The 16452-nt window shown below is 44.0% G+C and overlaps 2 protein-coding genes across 3 annotated transcripts in view; one reads left to right on the top strand and one right to left on the bottom strand.

Annotated features, from left to right (window-relative positions):
- The window catches only part of PEBP4 (phosphatidylethanolamine binding protein 4), a 266550-nt gene that overhangs the window by 244976 nt on the left and 5122 nt on the right, over positions 1–16452 (bottom strand). Inside the window, exon 1 of one of the 2 annotated variants that reach the window (XM_028708311.2) lies at positions 1139–1223. The exons of the other annotated variant lie outside the window; for it this stretch is intronic. The gene's annotated coding sequence lies outside the window, so the exon portion shown is untranslated. Of the gene's footprint in view, positions 1–1138; positions 1224–16452 lie in introns of those variants that run through there. 2 annotated transcript variants of the gene reach the window in all.
- Positions 7926–16452, top strand: part of RHOBTB2 (Rho related BTB domain containing 2) — a 49779-nt gene continuing 41252 nt past the window's right edge. Inside the window, exon 1 of the mRNA XM_077919534.1 lies at positions 7926–7944. The gene's annotated coding sequence lies outside the window, so the exon portion shown is untranslated. The remainder of the gene's footprint in view (positions 7945–16452) is intronic.

Here is a 16452-nt window from a genome sequence, read left to right on the forward strand (position 1 = left end):
GGGGGGGGGGGGGGACTGGAGAACTAAAAATTCCTTAACTGGTGCAGATACGGTGAAAAAGTCCAAAGATGAAATGGAGGGGACATTCTGCAGGCTTCAATGTTAGACTGTGCTAAAAAAAATCTCTCAGGTTGTACCGATTGCTGCTCTTCCTTTAAAAATACAGAAGCCAGCAGCTGGATGTTTCGGACTACAGCATAGCACTAATTGAAACACAGGTCTCTCACAGCATAGCTGGTTTTTTAAAGCGGTCATCCATATACACAATGACCTAAAATCACTGAAATTACCTGCCCTATAGGACCAACTTTACCCATCTGGTGACATGTGCACACAGAATTGCACATAGAACTTCCTGGATGTTGTTGTTTAAATACAGAGAATTTAGGGTGGTCTCACAAAGATTGTAACTAGACACCCATAGGCAGAGTTAGAAGAGGGGAAAGCTATTGCCATCTCTGCCACTTCCTTTTGATAACACCTTCCATGGATAGCACACAAAAGATAGCAAAGGCTACAATCTCATGCGCACTTACAGTGCATGCTTATACATAAGAAGAGGCCAAAGATCCATCTCATCCACCGGTCTGCTCTCAATGGCCACTCAGGTGCCTCTGGGAAGCCTTAAAGGTAAAGGGACCCCTGACCATTAGGTCCAGTCGTGACCGACTCTGGGGTTGCGGCGCTCATCTCGCTTTACTGGCCGAGGGAGCTGGCGTACAGCTTCCGGGTCGTGTGGCCAGCATGACTAAGCCGCTTCTGGCGAACCAGAGCAGCGCACAGAAACACCGTTTACCTTCCCGCTGGAGTGGTACCTATTTATCTACTTCCACTTTGATGTGCTTTTGCACTGCTAGGTGGGCAGGAGCAGGGACTGAGCAACGGGAGCTCACCCCGTCACAAGGATTCGAACTGCTGACCTTCTGATCGGCAAGTCCTAGGCTCAGTGGTTTAGGCCCCAGCGCCACCCTTGTGCCAAGTAGGACTTACTTCTGAATAAACACGCTTCGAGATCACATTGCAGGTGCCTCACCTAACAGCGCAGGCCTAACAATGCCTACTCAGAAGTAAGTCCTGCTGAATTACACGTAGCTGGCTGACTCCCAGGTAAAGGTCTTCCGTTTCTGGCCGGGGTTACCTGGGATTGACGTGTCCAAGGCAGGGCAGGACAGGGAGCTGAAGGGACGTGGCCTAGCGCAGCGCAGACTCGCAAGCCGCGCCCGCCCGCCCGCCCGCCGCTGTTATGTAAAGCCGCCCAGCTGGCAGGTGCGAGGGCGCGGCGCCCATTGGCTCCTGCAGCCGTCCTTCTCCCCCGCAAGGCTGGCAGTTGGAGAGCGGTTCGGGCGCTGTCTCCGCCCCCGGGCGGGCGAGGCTCTAATGGGCGGGGCTGCCCAGCTGGACTTCGAGACCTTTGGCTGGTGGTCCGAGGACAGCAGGAAAGCGGGAGAAGGGGGGGGGGAGGGGTGTCGCTTAATCCTATGCTTGCTGGAAGAGGAAAGGCTCTGCTTTGAAGCTTAGTGTGCAGCTTGCCAATTTATGAACCAGCTTCTGTGGCAACCTTTTCCACGGAAATTTAACTAGCATATTTAAAGCACATAAGCCCCACCCCCAAAAAGAAGCTGTGAATTGTAGTTGGTTAAGCTGTGAGAGGACCCTAGAGCCATGCCATAGATTAATCACCTCCCTGTTTTCTCCATATCAGACTTCTCTTACAGGGACTGAAACATGATTTGTTGTTTTAGTTGTTTTGGCTAGACAACATCTCTAAATGTAATGGACCTTCTTCCAAGGTAAGTGTGCATAATATGAATGACAACCCCTGAATGCAACACAGTTAACAAATTCAAGTTCATTTCAACTTGGATGTTTTTAAATGATGTTCCAGTGATTTATTTGTTTATTTCCAAGTAACTGTGCATAGGATTGCAGGAAGTGCGTTCTTTTGAAGAACAGGAGACTTTAAAAAAATAATTTAAAAGTTTTTAAACGTTGTTTATACAGTTGAGGCAAGAAAGGGTTAGAACAATGTGAAACGCAGAGTGACAACCAATCTGATTAGGTCATGGGTTGCCAACATGTCATCTGTAGGTCCACATGCGCCCCAGAGGCCTTCCCTGACCCTAAAAAGATCACTCCCCCCATGCAAGGTTAGACTTGAAAGAAGAATTCTGTTGTAGCCAATAGAACAAGTTGCCGTGTGTGCTTGAGAAGGGGAAGTCGTGCCCGTGAGAGTTTTTGCAGAAGTGCCCACAGGCACAAAAAAGTTGGCAAAGCCCTGACTGAAGGCGCAGTTCAAAAGTTTGGGAAACAACGCCCTTCTGTACGCATTTACATGTACACAACTGTAATGACGATGCAGGAGGGTTGGCTGCTCCAAAAAACGAGAAGGTAGAATGCTTTCACATCAGAGTGGACACTGGCAAGAAGTCATGTTTTGAAAATGGGAGAAAAGGAAAGTTTAATTACAATAGAGTTTACATTTTGCACTTAGCCCAACAGTTTGTCTGTGAGGTCAAATGACCATCAGCTAATGCACTGAGAAATTACCCAGTAGGCACTTAACTTTAAAATATGTATGGGCGTTCAGAGTAATTTCTGTCCAGGGGCCTCCAGCTGCTCCCATGGGAACAGACCATGCCACTGACTGTAGCAACAAAAAATTGCTCTCCCACAGAATAGAAGAGCATAATAGACTGAGCTGCAATGCACAACGTGGGGAACTTGTTGATTCCCACACATCAAAGTATGCAGGAGATGTTAAAAAATGAACACAAGAAAAACTGGAAACTATGGACTTACTTATTCAAACCTATACTTAACAGGGTTGCAGTTTCATTTTAGACTTCCTTCAGTTGAGGGAAGGGGAAATAGGCCACAGGTACATAAACTTTTTTGCTTTTGTGTATGTGTATACATTACACAAACAGACATGCACATACTTTCTTATTCTTACCAAATTTTACATTTTCCCTGGGTATATGAGCCCTCAATTTTTGAACACAGCCAGTTATTAATTATGATGACAGTGGTTCTGGCGCACAGAAATTCACAAGTGTAGAGAGATGCATAAATAACTGAAAAGGAGATATAATTGCTGACAATGTTTGTGTCCATTAAGACTTCATTCTCAATCAGACAAAAACCCAACTAGAAAATCACACACACACAATTTTAATGAAGAGATCCAATCTTGAATGTGATGTCTAATCTGGCCTTAAAAGTTCTCTTAACAGCTTACCTCTACATGTTGGGTGCAATCCATCATAATGTTTCAAATTTGGGGTAACAGAGTTTAGGTGTGCAAGGGCCCCTTTAACTGCTAGAGTTAGTGATGTTAGCAATTAATAATATTGTAGAATTTAGATAATACTTGGAGTATTGAGGGAAGAAGCTGGGGAAGCCAGCTAGTGGATAAATACAGAAAATACAGAAAAATATGCTACCTTTCCAGGCCAGGGGCTCACCTGGGATACAAGCCATTAAGCATGACCAAAGGTGTTGATGGCACATCAGAGGGAAATGCTTGGGTCTGTGCCAAAGGAGGAGGTTCCCAAGGTTACACTGAGCAAGGACAGTCAGTTACAGGAAAATCATCACCTTTTAAAAGTAGGCTTGGAATAGCAGAGAGGAGGGGGGCAAGCAGACAGAAGGGGACAAGTTGCTTGGAAGGGGTTTCTGCAAGGTTGCTATATTTCAAAAAGTAAAAACCAGGTTTTGAGCTCTTTTTAGGAAACCCACAAAATTGTTGAGCTGTTTTTTTTGTGTGTGTTTTTTTTTTCAAAAACACCAAAAAATGGTAATTTCCAAACCTAAGGCAGCCCTAGTTCTTTGGAAGGAGAAGCAGGGAATAGGTAGAGAACTGCATGTGGAGGGCAAAATCATCTTGGCGGGCTGGCTGAAGTCAGGCTGGGACAGAGACATAGAAATGTCTGCTGTAAACTTTGCACTCCCTCCATTGAAATTCTCTGATGTACATACGTTTAAAAGAAACCAAATTTCTTAAATGGCACAACAGTTTCTGCCCCGTCTTGATTCCCAATGGAAAAGACTCTGGAGAAGCAGCTGGTACCCTTTGCCATCTTGCTACCACTTGACAGAGATTGGGGAGACACGCAATCCTCGTAACAATATGTTAGTTCCAATTATGTTCCACTGGAATCAAAAAGAAGGAATTATTCAGCTGTAAAGTTTGATCCAATTTATTTCTCTGGGATTCAGAACTTTAGCTGGTGTGCACTTGTTACAGAAGTGCACATTTTGAAGAATGGCTCTTTCTCTTCCCAACCTCATTTTTACTTGCCTCTTTAAAGTGGGAATATGGAAAGGTGATGCCTGAGACGTCAGAGCCTTTGCAAGTTCCAAGCAGAGGAAGCTTTTGGATCTGCCTGTCCCAGAAACAAGACCTAAAGCAACCAACAAATGTTTGTCTTGTGCAAAACATGGCACAGATGAGATGAGATGTGTGTAAAATGCAGCTGAGCATTTTCAGCCAGTGCCCATGCAGTGATTCAAGCACAGCAGAAGGTAATCTTAAATAAACCAACTGGTTCACGGCATATGTCCAATAGTCCTGCCAAATTGTCTTGGCCTGGGTGTAAACACAACACATAACATTTCTGGCAGCAGATTTACAGCAACAACAGGCTGCCAGCAGTAGAGATTAGCCACAAGGATTTTTTACCTACCAGGCTTTGGGATTTTATCTGCACCATTTGCTAATGGGCAGCTACACTCAATCGTGCTGGATTAAGCTTTTGCAATGTCATGAGTTGAAGAAGAGACAGACAGGCCAGTGATGAAGTTTAGAACATAACATATAATTTTGTTTTCCCAGAGACTGTTGTTAAAGGAGTGGTGCATATCAGACAAATGACAGAGAACACTATATTCCTGACTATTTATCACCATTTTGTATAGTCCCGTCACTTTGTCAAGAACTATCACTCTTAGGTTAGTTAGTTTGATTAGATGTAGACTTGAACAATGGGCTCCACTCCTGAGGGCCACACGATTGCAATTATTTTTGGACTGCATTAATTGGATTGCAAAAGATCATGTCCTGTGCATAAGACTTGTGGCATCACCTTCCTTTATCCTGAAGTTACTTTTCTATCAGGCCTCAAGCAGCCTCCTTGCAAAGTGAACCAAACAGAAACAAATTTTAAAAATCACACAGGCAATGGAGCTGAGTGTCTCCTAGACTCATAAGCTGCTAACCCCACACCGGGGGTGTTTTTTAAAATATATATACATAATCAAGAGTTTATTCCTTTAGTAGTCTTGCTGTATTATTGCTGCTGCTTGTATCCTTACCTTTATTGCAAATTAGAATTCCATGAAGATAGGAAAATAATACTTTTATTTTATTGTAACTTGGGCACATGTAAAAGAGAACAGGTTTTGACATTTACTGTGAGACATTCAGGTTCAAGAATGAGTAACTACCCCACAGTAACAAACCTGCAGGAAAATAGATTCAGATTCTTCATCCTAGCACAGCGGCAAACCTTAAATTTCAGTGGTTCCCCATGCGAGACCAAAATTCAGAGCCTCCCCTTTCCACAACCAGTGTCACCAAACTGGTTGTGCACCCCTAAATCTGCCTCTGCCTAGTGCATCATTTCTAATATTAAATAAGTTTAGTCCTGACTCTCACTTTGCAGCTCAATGTCTGTTGGCTGCTAAAAACCACCACCTCCAGCCAAATCCCATCTGCCAAAGCCAGCTACTATTCTTGAACCAGAAATCGTTAACAGCCCGATCCAAGTGGCCTTCTGTAGAAAATGCACCCCTACCACAGGTTACCATTAGAAGGAGCTGTTGGCCTGCTTTCTTCTGTGCTTAGGTGCCACCCAGGCCAGAAGGACGTACTGCAGTTGATTGCCTCTGCAATGGTCAGGCGACGTAAGCGGCCAGTGGAGTTTTACCTGTGCAACTTGCCTGCTGACTTGAAGATTGTTCTTGGATTGCCTGAATCTGCTTGCCAGCATACCTGCTCAGCTTGCCTGCCTTGCTTCCTGCCTATGCCTATCAAATGACAGCCAGCCTTCCTCACTAAGATGTGAGCCTTCAAACCACCAGTTCTGACTCAAAAAGATGTGCCCTAATCATTTATTCAGAAGATTATGGAGCACGATGTCCAGAACACTTTCCATTCACATGCAGAAACAGCCAAGGGTGTAAACAGCCTGGCTGGTTGGCTTCCTGAATGGCAACTGAAGCTGGTAAGTGAAGATGGTAGACTCTAGAGCTTCACCTGTCTCATTTGTATGTTTCCATCCTTGCATAAGAATATAAAGAGCCTTGATAAGTCCAACATCCTTTTCCCACAATGGCCAGTTAGAAGATTTGCAGAAGCCCACAAGCACAGGACACAAAGATAACCGCTCTCTCAACTACAGTGCCTCAGAGGAAGGCTGCCATCTATCACCATCATGACTGGTAGCCACCGCCTTCTCCATGGATGTATATAAATCCTCTTTTAAAGCCATCCGGGCCAGTGAACATCGCTGCATGTTGTGACAGGAAATTCCCTAAATTAATTTTGCAGTATGTGAAGCATTTGGAAACCTGATAATTTAAAGAGGAAACTTGACCATTTTACTCTCTTGCTGTTACTGTCCTTCGTAGGGTTCCCAAAAGTTTATAGCACAGCCAATACTCTGATCAAATTAAGGTGACCAGATGCAAAGGTAAAGAGATCCTGCGTCTTTGCTGGCTGTGTAGAAGGGAGTGTTTTGGCATGCTCAGCTTGTCACAGAATGCTGCTGCAAAGGCAAAGGAAAACTGCATCTGCTGAAATCGCTTCTTTCCCAGCAGTCCCATGCTGCTTTGTACCTGGTCACCTTAGGTCATGTGCACATGTGCGCGCGCACACACACACCTCAAATCTGCACTGGCCTACAGCCAAATAGCCTGGGAATCACATGCTGGGCAGCTCTTTTTATTGTGGTCACCTGACTGCTCTGGTATGCATGGACAAATTCCCCCAAATAATCACACAGCAAAGGCTGTGGGAGATGACCTTGGGATCTTGAGGAGGCTGGAGCTGCAGCACTAGCACACAGCAGCAGCAGCAGCAGCAGCAGCAGCAGCATTTCTGGGCTTCTGATATTCCTGTGCAGGGATTACATAAAGCACCTGACAACACACACACACCAGCCACAGGCACTTCCTGCCTGGGCAACGTTTATACAGCTGCAGATCTTTCACAAGAGGAAAGGATTCTATTTTGGGAACAGTGTTTTCATTTGTCACACACACATACACACATTCAGTCACAAGGCAGGTGCTGAACACCCACATCTAGAAGAGACTCTGGGTCTTGTTTCAGTAGCTCAGAGGTTTAGGACATGCCTTGGTGCATCTCAAGAGGTCAGGCAGCCAAGCAGGGCAAATCTCCACTTCGTCCCTCTCTACAGAGTTGGATGAGCCAGCCTTGCATATTGTACAGCATCATCATCATCATCATTATTAATGAGTTCAGAAAAGGGCTACAATGATTATAATGATAAATGATTATTATCATTGTAGCCCTTTTCCAAACACACACACACACACACACACACTTATGAAAACTAAAACAATCTAAAAGCTCAGACTTTTTTCATCACCACTGGAAATATGGCTACTACTATTCCAATGACTGGAATCCAGTCTTGTGATTAAGACACAATAATCACACTACATGGGCAGCATGCTGAGCATGAATCAGCAGTGTGATGTGGTGGCACAGGAAGGCCAGGACCATGTCAAGTCGCATACTTCCCCAGGTTTGTGAAGTAATGACACAACTCTGCTCAGAACAAGGAAGACTTCTTGTTCAGTTTTTGCAGTCACCGTTCCAGAAGGATGCTGAAGAATGGTTCAGGGTTCAAGACAGGAGGAGTATAAAGAAGGGAAACCATTTGAGGAAAGAGAGAAAAACGAACCTTCAGAAATCTGGTATGTTTAACTTTTTAAAACTATGTGTGATGCTCATGCTATGCTAATGATTGTTCAAAGGATCTGAGAGGAAGGGAGTCTGTGAGGTGACAGTTCACCCTGGAAAAGGATAAGCAGAACTTGAATAGGCCATTAGACTAGGATAAAAAATATTGGGCTTAAATTAACATAAGGTAGATTTATCTTAAAAATCAGGAAGAGCTTTTTAAGGACAAGAACAAATTCATTTTTTGAAAGAAGTTATGATACCAGAAATGCAGGAGATGTTTTTCTTTTTCATAAGGTTGGTCATTCATTTGTTTGAGATACTTTAAATTTAGATCTAAGTAAGGGAGTTGAGTTGAGATGGGATGATCCAAAAGGATCTCCATGGATTTAATGTTCCAAGCCAGGGAAATTAAATTAAAGGAGCCCAACACAGGGAACACAGAGTGCCCTGCTCTAGAGTACAGATAGTTTCTTATAGTTGAAATGATTGCAAAAGCCTTCCAGTGTGTCTCAGATACTGTTGGATTTCATAGACCCGCTTCTGATGGCCACATGCCATTGGTGGATGGCCAGAGACTAAAGGGTGCAGACCAACAAACGTAAACATTACCTTTGCGCAGTGGGCTGGTTTCTTCACACACGCCTCCCTCTCATCCAGGCAAGAAAGAAGCATTCATGTTTCCCAGTAACTCATCCCACTTCAAAGTGTGTGTGTGTGAAGAAACCAGCCCACTGTGCAAAGGTAATGTTTACGTCATACCACTTCAGAGACCAGTAGCCATCTTTGGTTCACAGCAGCTGACTATGGCCAGGTCTTTGGAACATATCTCAACCGCTTTAAAGGAGCTACACTTGCCACTACTCATTTCCAGGCACAATTCTAAGCATTGGCTTTGACCTTCAGAGCAGAATGCTACAATGGGGAATGAAAATACCTCCCCCCCCCCCGCCAACACACATTTCTCAACTGATCTATAGCAATCATTGGGAAAGGGCCTGTGCACTTGCCTGCATGGTGAAGGTATGTGCCTGTGTAAATGTGGCCCTGCCCATTCCCAGCTTTGCTCCCATTCACATGCTCATCGTTGGCCTGTAGTCCTCAGAGGGTTGGGAATGTGGTGGGGCAAAGCCAGAGAGAGGGAAACTATTATCAAGCACTTCAGCTTATGGTGAACAAATCCCATTTGTTTCTTCTCCACCCTTCTGTATTGTCTTCAGCATCCAATCACAGCATGCAAGTGGTGACCCACCCACCTGATTCCCGATGCTGAGAATAACTGCCCTAGGTACTCTTGTCACATGCATACAATTATTATTACTGTAATAACAGCATGCTTGTAGGTGAGGTAAAAATCTACTTAAGGAAGGTGTGGGAAAGCCCTTGAGCCAGACAGGGAATCACAAGCCGTTTCCCGCCTATGAGATAATCACAACTGCAGCAGCTGAGAGCGTCCGTGGGTCTGACTCACACATCTGAAGTTGAGTGTCGGTCACATGACCTTTTTTACCAACAGGCACCTGTGCTCCACAGTATATTTGCTAGAGTGCATGTGCAGGATACATCACTGCTAGGTCACGTTAAACACATGCAAATGGCTTTCAGGGCTCAAATACGCTCGCAGCCTTTCATGGCTTCACCAATTCTCACAGATCGAGTATCACTGGAGCCTTTAGTAGTAGTAGTAGTAGTAGCAGTAGTAGTAATATGCCACCCATCCACTTTGGCGGCCCCCAACAAAATATTTAAAACACAATAAAACATCAACCATTTAAAACTTCCCTATGTAAGTCTGCCTTCAAATGTCTTCTAAAAGTCAAATAGTTGTTTATTTTCTTGACGTCAGGCAGGAGAGTGTTCCACATGGCAGGCACAATTACCAAGAAGGCCCTCTGCCTAGTGGGGGAACCGCCAGAAGGCTCTCGGAGCTGGACCTCACTCTCCAGGCGTTCCAAGGGGCTTGGAGACACTCCTTCAGGTCTACTGGGCCCAGGCCATTTAGGGCTTTCAAGGTCAGCATCAACACTTTGAATTGTGCACAGAAATGTACTGGGAGCCAATGTAGGTCTTTCAGGACCAGTGTTATATGGTCCCAGCAGCTGCTCCCAGTCACGAGTCTGGCTGCCGCATTCTGGATTAGTTGTAGTCTCCGAGTCACCTTCAAAGGTAGCCCCACACAGAGTGGAGAGGTTGAGGGTTTTCAAATCCCTATATCAGCCATTTTAGTTACAATGGACGTATCCTCCCTTTCTACTAATATCCCCCTTGAGGAAGCCCGCATGATTATAGATAATATTCTCCGAGATGGAGAGGATCCACATCTACCTACCTTTTTCCTCATGGAATTAGTTGATCTTATTTTTGAACATATTTTTTTTTTAAATTTCAGAAGGATTTCTATTTACAAACTAGAGGAGTTGCTATGGGCAGTGCATGTGCCCTCAGCATAGCTAATTTAGTTATGGGAAAACTTGAGGAAGATTTCTTTAATAACTGAATGGCTAATCCTTATTTTGATGAAACACTCATATATAAGAGATTTGTGGATGACCTTTTCTTAATATTTAGGAAAGTCAGTAATATCAATAATTTTTTTATATGGTGTCATAACATTCATCCTAATATTAAATTTACAACTCACTTTCATAGCCAACAAATAACATTTTTGGACACAATTGTATATCGTGATGGGGCAAATAATCTAGCAGTTCAGCCGTTTAAGAAACCAACAGACCGGCCGTCATATCTTCATTATAAATCATTTCACCCTCTTCACCTCAAACGGAATTTACCCTACGGTCAATTCCTAAGAATAAAACGTAACTCTACCGCACATAAGGATTATACCAAAAATTGTGCACAAATGGCACGTGATTTTGTTGGTAGAGGTTATCCACAACAGGTGATAAAAACAGCACAGATTAGAGCACACAATAGGCCTTGCTATACTCTTCTGGAAAAACAATTTAAATTTGAAGATAACCATCTGACCTGGGCTCTAGACTATACCCTGTTATCCAATTCAATTGTTAAGACAATCAGAAAACATTGGCACTTGATACAAGACGTACCAGGTTGCCCTTCTATACCTCCACGGATCAGTTTCCGTAGAATCAGGTAATTTGAAGACATGCTTGTACACTTGTACACGCAGATATAACGGATAAGAACCAGCCGTGAGGTTGCGATATAAAGGGACATTTTAAATGCAGAAGATGTGCAGCGTATAGTTTAACAATTGAGACGAAAGATTTTATTATACCTGGAACCAACAGCATTATTAAACTGGAAGCATTTACCAACTGTAATTCCCGAGGAGTGGTATATGCAATTCAATGTACCGTATTTTTCACCCTATAGGACGCACTTTTTCCCCTCCAAAAATGAAGGGGAAATGTGTGTGTGTCCTATGGGGTGAATGCAGGCTTCAGGAAGCTATCCGCAAGCCGTGGGAGAGCTGTGCGACTTCGCGCAGCCCTCCCACGGCTTGTGGAGAGCTGCCTGCACCCCAAAGCCTGGGGGCGCGCTGAGCTCAGCGCCCCCCAGGCTTCCGGCTTAGCGCAGCTCACCGCAAGCCGTGGGAGGGCTGCGCGAAGTCGCACAGCTCTCCCACGGCTTGCGGAGAGCTGCCTTCCCCCACCTCAGCCCCGTGCCTGGGGGGAAAATAATTTTTTTCCCTTTATTTCCCCCCCCCAAAAAAGTAGGTGTGCCCTATGGGCCAGTGCGCCCTATGGGCCAAAAAATACGGTATTTGCAACCTTTGGTACATGGGCAGCACTACAAGAATGATTAAAACTAGAATACTAGAGCACAAAAATAGTATTCTTAACAAAGTGTTGGAAGCACTTCTTACATCTCACTTCTTAGAAGCTAAACATAAGGCAACAGATTTCAGATAGTTTATCATTTATAAACATCAAACTCCTGAGATAAATATGGATATCTTAAGAAAGCAATTACTACAGAAAAAATGTATTGGATTTTTAGATTTGGTTCCTTAACTGCGTCTGGTCTCAATTCTTATATTGACTTTAGTTCATTCTTATAATAATTTTTTACAACTCTATTCAATATTTTTCTTGTTATTTTTTACAAACCTTAACAATCCCGCCCATTGTTTGAACTAGATGGCCTGTCCCTTTAAAAAAAAATTCACCCTATAGTATATAAACCTGTGATTGGAAACACCCTGTATCAGTCTTTAACATCAGCAGTATCATCTAGACCATGGGAGCATTTTAGCCCTGCTCTTGAGTTTATTTAAAATCTAAAACAGCTTATCTTGTATTCCTTTCTTTGAATTTCTGCTATGTGGGTTTTTTAAAACCTTTTTTAAAACCTTTTTGTAAAGGCAATACTAGAGTTTTCACAGCCGAGTCCTCAACTCCTTATTACTACTGCTTGGCTTTCTTTAAACAGGGCTGAGTCTAAAACTTGCCATTTAGGTTTTCAGACCTTTTTTGTAAACTCAGGGGAGCGTTTCAGCCCTGTTCTTGAGTTTGTTTAAAATCATTTAAGGTTTCCTTCTGAGGAAACTGAATAGTTCAGTGAAATGAGGTTTGTAGCCGGCATCCCGTTAAGGCTTTGTTCAATTCTAGGTTTTTCTAATTTTTTCCTTAAACTTGTTGATTTTTGTTATTTAGTTTAATTCTATAAGATAATATTTCTAGTCGATTACTTCTCGTTTCAGGGATTTTCACGGTATTTCATTTGTGTTGTGTAAGTTCTCGGTTTCATGACTGTCTTTTTTTCTACCAACATACCAGATGGGGCTGGTAGATAGCTTCTCTGGACGCAGAATTAACCAGCACCTCCATGGACGACTGTGAGTCCAAAATGACCTCAAGGCTGCACACCTGGTCCCTCGGGGGCACAGCTACCCTATTCAGGACCAAGGAGTCCCCCACACCTGTCTGCCCCCTGTTCCCCAGAAACAGGACTTTTGCCTTGTTGGGCTTCAACCTCAAATCAGTTGACTGCCATCCCTCTTCTAACCACCATCAGATACTCACCCAGGGGGTAGTCTGCAGGTGGTTCCAAGCCATTTGCAGGTAGGCAGCTACCTGTGGTAGTAGTGCTGTGTAGCGTTCTATTCCTATCTGGTTCTTGGAACCTTCACCAGGTCACTCACCCTCTCAATCCACATCCCTCACTAGCCTTAGTTTGTACTCTCCTGGGGTATTTCTCCTGGCTGGAATATGTCCTTGAACTCTGGTAATATTTCTTAATTGCCTGGATGGATGGAGAACAGAGGGAGACATGAAGAAACTACAAAGGTACAATTCACATCTCTTGCTTCTGCCTGCTTCTGTTTCCAGCCCTACTCACCACTGGCATGTGGCCATCAGAAAGTTCTCTGAGCTTGAGGCTGCAGTCATGACAGGAATGGTAGCAGAACTCACGTTTTGCACATATAGAAGGTCCCATTCTCAACTGTATTGGCGATTCTCATGAAACCAAACTGGGAAAGACCTTGGAGGGCCACTGCCAGTCAGAACAGGCAAGACTGGGCTGAATAGACTTCTGGTCAATGGCAAGAAATACACTCCTTCTTTCCTACCATTGTGTCCACAGAATCACATGCTCATGGGGACCATTGTGCATAGTTATCTGCTAACCAAGTTGCACAGATTCTTGTAAATAAAGTAAATAAATTATGTCATTTTATTTTTTTAAAAGTTGCTCATGCAGGGGCTGTCAGGGTCAATTGCTTGTCACTATTGCTTCAATCAGTGCAATGTTGTAGACAGGGACTGTGAGACCCACAGCATGTAATTTGGATTCTTGCCCTTCATTGCTAGTAAGAACCAGCCTAGAAAAGCTTGGTGGGAAGCCTTGGCGGGAAGCCATGGTGATTAATGCCTCTTTGGAGAAAGATAGAATTCCTCCCGTATTCTCACTACTTAAAAAAACACCCACCAACCACCCAACCAGGGATGATCTAGTCAGTTTTAGACCAGCATCTAACTTTACCTTTTAGGAGAAGGCTGTGGAGTGTGTGGTGGCTGAGTGGCCTGTGCATTCTTCCTCAACCCTTTTAAATCTGGCTTTGCAGATGGGCAGGAGACTGAGGCAGCTTTGATTACCTTGGTGAATTATACCTTTTTTGAGATCAACAGAGACCATGTCCCCCTGTTTTTCATGCTGGATTTCTCTCTCTGTTTTGATACTGTGTGTAGACAACTTTTTTAGGTCCATGGGCACATTTGGATTTTTGAGCAAGTGCTATGGGCATCACCCCTCTGGAAACGTCTCTCCCCTCTTTCTGAGATCAGCAACTCCTACCCGCTAGACACTGAAGGGAAGAAAGTGCATGCATAAAAACGTCACTTTTTAAAGGAATCTGTATAAACCTCAGAGCCAGTAGAATTAATCTGAGCCTGGAAAAACACAAAGAGCTTGAAATGAAAGAGGAAAAGGCATCACATTTCCAACTTCCTCCTCCTGCTCTATGTACTTTCCAAGGGAGTAAAAGTTAACCTCCCTTGTCACCTCATGACCGGGGGGGGGGGGCTTAAAGGCTTCACAGGTGCGAGAGGACCAGATCTCAATGGCACCTTTGTGCCAAGGGGTGGCACCTTAGTGGCTTCTGTTGTGGAGCATACCATTAACCCAAGCCAATTGACACATTCAGTTCCTGTGACAAGGCAGGCTCTCCTGTGTTTTGGTTTCTTTCTGTCTGAAGGTATGTAGACTCAACATTACCTAGCTTTGTCTCATGGGAACCAATTAATGTGGTTTCACAGGGTACAATGTTGTCACCAATGTTATTTAATATCTATATGCCAGAGCTTTGGGGCTGGGCATCATTGATATATTGGCAACACCCAGCTCTCTCTATATCATTATCTAATTACCCAGGAACTGCCATCTCTATCCTAAACCATTGTTGACTACATAAAAGGAAATGCAGTCAAGATAGAAGTGACACTGGTGGGGAATTCTTGGGTCTTGAAAGAAATTCATTTATTGCCACCCAACTCACCATTCCCCCTTCCCCTCCCCCCTCTTTTCTTCCCAACCTAATACTGCATGCAACACTAACCTCTCGCAACAAATGAAACTGATCTGTAGAAAATGCAGCTTGAAAAAAGAGACAATGCATGTATTTTTGTAAACTAATAAATCTTTAATAAAAATTATTTGAAAAGAAAGAGTGGTATCTCCATCTAACCAGGTTAATCAGCCTTGGGGTATTCTGGGACCCAGTTTTGACTTTTGAGAAACAAGTTGTGGCTGTCACTAGGAGTATTTTTGGCATCTGTTATATAGATTCCACCCCTTTCTCCTACCCTGATCTACACTTTGTAATCTCCAGGTTTGACCATTGTGGGGTTTATGAGAGTTTGCATATGGCTAATACATGGAGAGGCAGTCTCTCAGCCATGGACCCAGAAGCACAGCAGTGGTCAGTGCAATTGGTGCATTACTGTTTGGCTGAGTAAGCACCAGTAATATTTGAAGAAATTTCAGGGCCTTAATACTTTCTTGAACATTGAAGAGTGGCCATCCAACATCTTTCTAATATGCTACTATCTCAGCTGTTGCCTCCGCCTGAGATAAGTCACGTCCTGATACTTTTTGTGCCCTTAATGATCGACAACAAGCTGCACAGCGCATGGGATGCAAGAAAGTGTTGATGCAATTAAGAAAGACTTGGGGAGGATGGGAAGGAGCCTCAAAGGACCATGACTGCCCACACATAAAAAAACTAGTCCATCAACTCCCACACTATCATTGTGAAACAGGGTTGTCTTTGCGCTACTAGCTCATCAGTACTAGCCGCACAATATCACTAAATTCCCCAAACGGACACAAACAAATGTGTTTCCTGAGGCATTAAAGGAACTAAGGTCCCTACACTGGTGAAAATTAAATACAGTGGTACCTCGGGTTACATACGCTTCAGGTTACATACGCTTCAGGTTAAAGACTCTGCTAACCCAGAAATATTACCTAGGGTTAAGAACTTTGCTTCAGGATGAGAACAGAAATCATGCTTCGGCAGTGTGACGGCAGTGGGAGGTCCCATTAGCTAAAGTGGTGCTTCAGGTTAAGAACAGTTTCAGGTTAAGAATGGACCTCCAGAATGAATTAAGTACTTAACCCAAGGTACCACTGTAATCCCACTACTGTTTTGTATACTTCTTTTCACACAACCTTAGCTCTAAGTGGTGGGGGAATTACACAGAGTTGAGTGTATTTTGTAACAAACTGGAGATGAAAGGATGTCCATGTAAAACAATGGGTAGGGGCAACAGAGAGGGAGAGGCTTCTAGAAGACGCTGCAGACAGGAACTAAGAAAAAGAAGGATAGCAACATTGGGAGGACCAACTAGAACAGGTGTGGAAAAGCTTTATCAGCCCATGGGCCACATTCCTTCATACATGACCTTATGGGGGGGCTGCATGCAGTGGCGTTGCGTGGGAGGTGCTGGGGGGGCCGGCCGCACCGGGCGCAACATCTGGGGTTAGGGCAAACCCACAGGTTAGGGGGCGCAAATCCACGGGTTAGGGGGCGC

Source organism: Podarcis muralis, chromosome 15 (assembly GCF_964188315.1).
Source record: "Podarcis muralis chromosome 15, rPodMur119.hap1.1, whole genome shotgun sequence".
Lineage (NCBI taxonomy): Eukaryota > Metazoa > Chordata > Lepidosauria > Squamata > Lacertidae > Podarcis > Podarcis muralis.